Source organism: Aulonocara sp. 'chitande type north' Nkhata Bay, linkage group LG2 (genome assembly GCF_057382095.1).
Source record: "Aulonocara sp. 'chitande type north' Nkhata Bay isolate Kocher_YH1m ecotype deep benthic linkage group LG2, A_spYH_male_GT1.1, whole genome shotgun sequence".
Classification (NCBI taxonomy): domain Eukaryota; kingdom Metazoa; phylum Chordata; class Actinopteri; order Cichliformes; family Cichlidae; genus Aulonocara; species Aulonocara sp. 'chitande type north' Nkhata Bay.
This window is the reverse complement of record NC_141345.1, coordinates 24731569-24739624: the sequence shown is the minus strand read 5'-3', so window position 1 is coordinate 24739624 and position 8056 is coordinate 24731569.

The window sequence follows — 8056 nt, the reverse complement described above, 5'->3', positions numbered from 1 at the left end:
AAGGTCTTCTGCTTAACAGGCAAAGCTTCTCCGAGCAACACATGCTGATGGCTGTAGAGAGGCACGTACACAACGCACGATGAAATTCAGTTCGTGACTAAGTGTAAAACCAAGAAAAAGATAAAGGAAAGTGTGACTGTGAGAGTTCTGAAAAGGAGTGGGAGAAATCACACAGCAGCTTCGCGAGGGAAACAGATAAGAAAAAGGCAGGAAGGATTTGTCTGCAATGAGATGTTTTTGTCTGCATCCAGGTGTGTTTTGGCGAGATTAACATCCCTGCCTTTCCTTTCCTTTCATCTGCAGCCTCTCTGTGTGAAGCTTCTCTGCTACCTGAACAGGTTATGAACAGTTTCCTTGCAGTGTATGTAGACAGCCACGTGTGCACTTCAGCAGTCACTCCAGCAGCTCTCGCCAAGCCTCTCAAACATCAGTGCCACATCAAGTATAGTGCCAAAATATGTTGCCATGGGTTGGGGATGTTTTCAATTGGGTTTTGCGTATGTATGTGTGTCATAATTGATGAATAGATTACATTAGCTCAGAAAAAATGGGCCTCATTCACACATTTAGAGATTGTCAGCAGGAAGCTGCCATACAAGATATTGATCTGAAGAGATGGGTTTAGGATTTATGTGTATGTACACACACACATGTATGTATATGTGTAAGTATATGCAGCTTCCTTTCTAGTAAAGTCAAATGTTTCTCTCAGTATTATTCAGCACATTTGCATATTAAACTGTACACAGCTCAGTCCATACTGTGTTGTACAAAGACTCAGTGCTCATAGCTTTACCTTTGTACACCTACACAGTGGATTTAAATCAAACCATGAAGATGCGATTGATGTGCAGACATTCATCTTTAATTCAAGGGCTTTTATAAACATTTTACATTTATACTCTGATTGAGAAGGTGTCTGCAGCCTGTGCAGTAAGTGGTGCAGAAGGTGAACAGGATTATCCATGATGGATACCAGTTTGTCCAGTGACCTCCTCTTCACCACAGCTCAAAAGGGTCAGTGTCACAGAGCCGGCCTTCAGAATAGTTTTATCTAATCTGTTGGTGTCACCATCTCCAGTGCTGCTCCCCCAGCAGACCACAGCAAAGTACAATGACTGATAGAAAATCTCCAAACTTTGCTGTACGCACTGAAAAAAATTCTGCTTCTTAAGCAAGAAATATACATATACAGCCTCCGTGTTGGTCATTCTGTTCAGTCTGCTGCTGGTCAGACCGGCTTCTTGCTTTTGAAGTCGATCACCATGTCACCATTCAGAAGCAGAAGATTCCTCGCAGACCCATCCACAAAAACATCCACTAGTGCTCTGTAATCCTCCTCCTGCCGATCACTTATACATCCACTGCAGAGTCCTCAGAATATTATTGTAGGTGATCTGAGGTGTACAAGGTAACCAGGAATGGAGACAGTACAACCACCTATAAAGTTTCTGTACTGCACATCACCAAATCAGACTGAGCTCTGCAAAGTGTGAAGACTCAAACCAGAAATGGTGAATGTTTCTTCAGCTTATATTTTCAAAGACAAGCGTCCTCTGTTTGCAGTTTTTGTTGCACTTTTCACATTTTCACTATTCTGTGGGTGTTTTGTGTTTGCAGACGACCTGGCATCCTCCATGCAAATTACAAGTGGCTGAAACATCTTGCTGGCAATGTAAAGAATCTCAAAGGGGCTTTTGTTGCAGCACTATAACCTCTTGGTAACCAGCTTCACCGAGCAACAGCCAGTACAGCCAATACACATGTTGCACATGCGAGAGGTCTCTAAATCTGAATGACTAAGATCTTATATGACTGAGGACCTATAAGGTTAAAGTGTCTTATAATCTTCTAAATATTTACAATTTTCCAGGATATGAGAAAATTTTAAAGTGGGGTTGGATCGAAAACCAGACATGAACCAGAGAAGTGCCGATGAAGAGGAAGACTGAGCTGAATGCATAGGCAATCTGAGGCACAAAAAACATCAGGTTAATAGATGCATGAAGAGGAATAAAGCTAATCATCTAACAGCTAAATTGCCACCGTAACCACTAAAAAGGTAGAAATGAATGTCTGGGACACATTTGGCCTTGACTGACAGCAATGACTCAAGGTAAGTCTGGTTGCCTCAAGTCAGCAACAGTCTGCCTTATGTGGGCCATGTATAAGATGTGTTGTAACATTTGTACATCCTGCCCATGCACCATATGTTATTTGCAGCAGTCCATGTCAGCTCAGATATATGACTTTTGGGCTACATCTAGTCCAGAGAACACATAATTGAGCCACAGTTACCAAAAGTAGACCCAAAATAAAGCTTTATATATCTAAGACAGACTGGAGTAGATACCTATACTTACAGATAGACTGTGGGTAGATATCTACCCTGACAGAAAGACAAAGGTAGATATCTACCCTGAAAGATAGATCAGGATAGATATACACCCTGAACTAAAGATCAGGTAGACAGCTAACCTGAAAAACAGACCAGAGTAGATATCTACCTTGAAAGACACATGAGAGTAGAGATATCTAACCTGACAGAAAGACAAAGGTAGACTTGTACTCTAAAAGACAGATCTGGGTAGATATCTAACCAGAAAGACAGACCTGAATAGATATCTACCCCGGAAGACAGATCAGGTACATATATAACCAGAAAGATAGACCGGAGCAGATATCTAGCTTGAAAAACAGATCAGAGTAGATATCCACCCTGAAAGTTAAACCAAGTTTTGCCATTTTTCAGATGAGTAGATAAAAGCCAGGTGTGTTGAATCAGTAAACCAGTATGAGAGAATAAAGTACAACACCTGCACACACAAACACATCAGCATGAACAGGGAACTAGAGAGGCACAAAAAGAGGGGAAAACCCGGGAATTTTTTTCCTGGTTCTACCACGTACAGTGGGATGCAAGAGTTTGGACAACCTTGTTAATAGTCATCATTTTCCTGTATAAATCGTTGGTTGTTACAATAAAAACAAATGTCAGTTAAATATATCATGTAGGAGACACACACAGTGATATTTGAGAAGTGAAATGAAGTTCATTGGATTTCCAAAAAGTTTCCAATAATTCTTTAAACAAAATCAGGCAGGTACATAAATTTGGGCACCGCAAAAAAATAAATGAAATCAATATTTAGTAGATCCGCCTTTTGCAGAAATTACAGCCTCTAAATGCTTCCTGTAGGTTCCAATGAGAGTCTGGATTGTGGTTGAAGGTATTTTGGACCATTCGTCTTTACAAAACATCTCTAGTTCATTCAGATTTGATGGCTTCCGAGCATGGACAGCTGTCTTTAACTCACACCACAGATTTCAATAATATTCAGGTCTGGGGACTGAGATGGCCGTTCCAGAACGTTGTACTTGTTCCTCTGCATGATTGTCTTAGTGGATTTTGAGCAGTGTTTCGGGTCGTTGTCTTGTTGAAAGATCCAGCCCCGGCGCAGCTTCAGCTTTGTCACCGATTCCTGGACATTGGTCTTCAGAATCTGCTGATACTGAGTGGAATCCATGTGTCCCTCAACTTTGACAAGATTCCCAGTCCCTGCACTGGCCACACAGCCCCACAGCATAATGGAACCACCACCATATTTTACTGTAGGTAGCAGGTGTTTTTCTTGGAATGCTGTTTTCTTTTTCCTCCATGTATAACGCCTTGTTATGCCCAAATAACTCCGTTTTTGTTTCATCAGTCCACAGCACCTTATTCCTGATCCTGAATGAAGCTGGCTTGTCCAAATGTGCTTTAGCAAACCTCAAGCGGCTCTGTTTGTGCTGTGGGCAGAGAAAAGGCTTCCTCTGCATCACTCTCATACACAGCATCTCCTTGTGTAAAGTGCGCCGAATGGTTGAATAATGCACAGTGACTCCATCTGCTGCAAGATGATGTTGTAGGTCTTTGGTGCTGGACTGGCGATTGACTCTTACTGTTATCACCATTCGTCACTTCTATCTATCCGAGATTTTTCTTGGTCTGCCACTTTGAGCCTTACTGAGCCTGTGGTCTTCCATTTTCTCAATATGTTGCTAACTGTGGAAACAGACAGCTTAAATCTCTGAGACAGATTTCTGTATCCTTCCCCTAAACCATGATGGTGAACAATCTTTGTCTCCAGGTCATTTGAGAGTTGTTTTGAGACCCCATGTTGCCACTCTTCAGAGAAAATTAAAAGAAGAGGGAAACTTACAGTTGACCCCCTTAAATACTCTTTCTCATTATTGGATTCACCTGTGTATGTAGGTCAGGGGTCGCTGAGCTTACCAAGCCAATTTGAGTTCCAATAATTAGTTCTAAAAAGGTTTTGGGATCAATAAAATGACAACAGTGCCCAAATTTATGCACCTGCCTGATTTTGTTTAAGCAATTATTGCAAACTTTCTGCAAATCCAATAAATTTCATTTCACTTCTCAAATATCACTGTGTGTGTCTCCTATATGATATATTTAACTGACATTTTTTATTGTAACAACCAACAATTTATACAGGGAAATAATGACTATTAACAAGGTTGCCCAAACTTTTGCATCCCACTGTATATTAAGATAACATCAAAATAAAGCAAGATACAATGACGAACTTTACTCGACATGAAAATGTAGAAATGTAGTTTGAAGCTATTTCTGGTCCAAGCAGTTAGTGTGATCCCATTGCAAGATTTCTACCGTAGTTAATGATTTGCATCATATTCAAATTCATATTCAGTGACCTCCGCTGCCCAATTTTTCTTTCATTGTGCTACATTAGTATCTTGTCACCCATTTACAAGCTTTTCAGGACTGATTGTTAAACATTCAGATTTTAACAGAATCAGAACTTTTCCGGTCATGCAGCACCCTTGCCCTTTTAAAGTGCCTGTTTCAAGGTTTCACTTACCACCATGGATGATTTGAGAACATTAACAGTGTGACTTCAGGCAACAAGAAGCACGCGCTCACATGGATACACACTCCTGTTCTTTTTCTCAGACAATCCCACACAGATTCATACATTGGAGATGTGCGTCACTGGTATTCATGTGTGGGTAGGTTATGTTGCACACCATGCTAAATAGGATTATATTGCTTTTTTCTGCATGCACTCTCAGTTAAAACCCTCAACACATTTTAACTTTTGACACATTCACGCCCCTGTGCGAGTGTCCAGAGGCTCTATAGTTTCATTATAGCTCATATCATTAACATTTTGATTAGATAGCTCTTATTATCGTCTCTTGAGGCAGCTGTGCAATGTGATTATCTGCAGAATAAATCAGTGACACACTTTTGTTTGCCAGATTTTCTCTCATCACAAAGTATTACACATTTTGACAGACAATTAGAAGACCTCCCAGGGTTACCATGGGAACAACTTCTTTGAGAGTAGACAGGACAGGCGGGAGTGCTCAGGAGTAACATTTCCCAACAACTAGCCTTTCTGGATCACTTCAGCCCTAGCAGCTGATGCATGTGTTAAATGTATATATGTGACTCCTATTTGCATAGCACAGCTGCCGTCCCAGGGTAGAGTGAAACAGATGTTCACTTTACTCAGGCTGAAAATGAAATAGAGGGGCAGAGCATTTTATTGGAAATCCCTCATGAATTTAGGGTGGAATCAGAGTGTCCTGCCATCAGATTCCCGAGTGAGGGGATGAACAGGACGACTGTGTGCTGTGCAATGAGAGTACTAAACAGAGATGGGAAAGGAAATTAGCAGAAAAAAAGTTAGTTGAACTGAAGGCAGTGAGGTACAGAGAAGAAGAGAATCTACAAGGGATGAAAATATTTGCATGAGGAGATAAAATGGACAGCGCGCAGTTCAGAAGACAAAAAGGAAAAAGAGATTAGATGACTTATTCGGGACTATCTAGTTCTCTCCTCTGAGGATCTCTGTGAAAAGCAGCATGTTTGAAGTGTCTGCATACGTGATATTCTGTCTGTCAGTGGGACGTGGAGCAGGAGGTGGTAGAACAGACACAAGGACAGATACACAGCATGAGGAGATGTGACTGCAAGGAGAAAGGAAAGGAGTGCTTGAAGTAGAGGAAATGTGACAAAAGAGGGCAGAATATTTATGCTCTCTTCTATACGAGGCCTCAGTAGGCACCAGCAAGGTCGGAGCATGAGAACAGGTTATTAAAAGAGCTAAAGCTTATCTCTTGCATTTGATTAGTAGTAAAAAAAATAATAAATCTGGGACGGGATAGAAAAATATAAAAAAGAGCAGGATGGGAAAGGACACAACAAAGGAATGTAATACATGAAAAATAAAAAAAATATAGAAACAGGCTCTGAGAAGAGAACAGCTGCCTAAACATTGGTGAGATATTAAAGCTGAGAAGTGGCACCTCCACAGCTACGTCGTTCGCTGGCCTTTTCACGCCATTGTGAGGAGAAAGGACAGGCCTGAGCTTCTGGCCGGCTAATGGGCAAACAGAGGCCTGACAGTTTCTCAGTTTAACAGGACAATCTGGACTCAGTGTGTTGGCTCCCAGGCTCCTTTGTGTGTGTGTGTGTGTGTGTGTGTGTGTGTGTGTGTGTGTGTGTGTGTGTGTGTGTGTGTGTGTGTGTGTGTGTGTGTTTGCATTTGGAACATATCCAGCTTTCACCGAACCCCCGGAAAACTCGGCTCATTGGCTAACCTAGCTGTTGCCATGGGAGACAGCCGATTGGGTCTGGGAGAGTAAACAGTAGGACGATGAGAATAGCCAAAGCGAGGGTCAAAGGTCATCAGGGTGGATACATATGAGCGGTGCAGCTACATGCAGAGGAATCACATATAACACAGTGTAAATACTGTAATGAATTCATAGATGTCTTTTATGAGAACGTTAATCTCAGGTTGTGTGTGTGTGTGTGTGTTTGTGTGTGTTTATGCGTGATATTGATGAGAGAGCACTGCATGTGTACGCTGTTCATCTTGGCAGGCTTTCATGCAGCATGTGTAAAGATACTGCTCTATTGGTCCCTTTCTATTTGAAAGATTAGTGACAGCTACAGCTCATGTTTATTTATACGGCTGATACATACAGAGACAGCAGGTGAGGGCTGGTACACTGCACACAAACAGCCATGGGCATTTATTAGCTCACAGTTAGCGTGGCTTCATAAAGGCACAGAAGGAGACTGTCTTTTCTCTTAGTGAGCGCTGTGCTTTAACATATTTAAGGGATTTTGAAAAAAACCCAAAAACAAAAAAACAATCACAGTAAGTGAGATATGACTCAGTTTGTACTGATCACGTGTGGCATGTTTGTGTGCACTGTAGGTGTGTTTCTTTTGCCAGAGCTGCTCCCATCCCCCTCTGAGAACAGTGGAGGAAGGCCATTTCTGTGCTGTTTAAACTGTAAACACATAGGAACTATGCCTAACTTCCTCCATCATAGCAGACATACAGGGCCAATTTAATACAATTTTAGTACTGAGCAAAGGTCTTAAGCTACCCATCCTATTTTTATATTTTGCTTCCAAGGAGCCTGACTTTCTTGTACATTCTTAAAGTACTCTTGAGTAATAATTTTCCATGCTTTCTGAACATTTTTAAAAGTGTTTTATTGGACACCTTTTCTTTCCCATGGTTCGGAGCTGAATTTCAGCCAATGATGTTGAGGATAGGGATGCACCGATACCACTTTTTTGGAAATGAGTACGAGTACAAGTACTTGCATTTCAGTACTCGCCGATACCGATACCGAGTACTTAATAAAAACATGATTTAAATTTGCAGGTAACAGCTTTAGTCCTATAATTTAACAAAAAACAAACAAACACGGGACTAGTTTGGAATTAAGAACATTTATTTAAAATGAAAAGCATGCAACATATTACATTATAAATAATTATAAAAAAAAACAACATTTAATTTTAAATTTGTTCGTCTGTTTCTCTGTTTAGAAGTCTCACTAGCACAGTCACAGCTGGGATGACATCAGAGGCTAGTGCGTCGTAGCTGCTCACTTTTTTAGTTAGTTCCTCAAAGGGGGCGCCTGTGATTAACCCCTTACATGCCGCTCAAACATAGACAGGTCTCAGACCGTGGTATCGGTCCTCGGTATCGGGGGA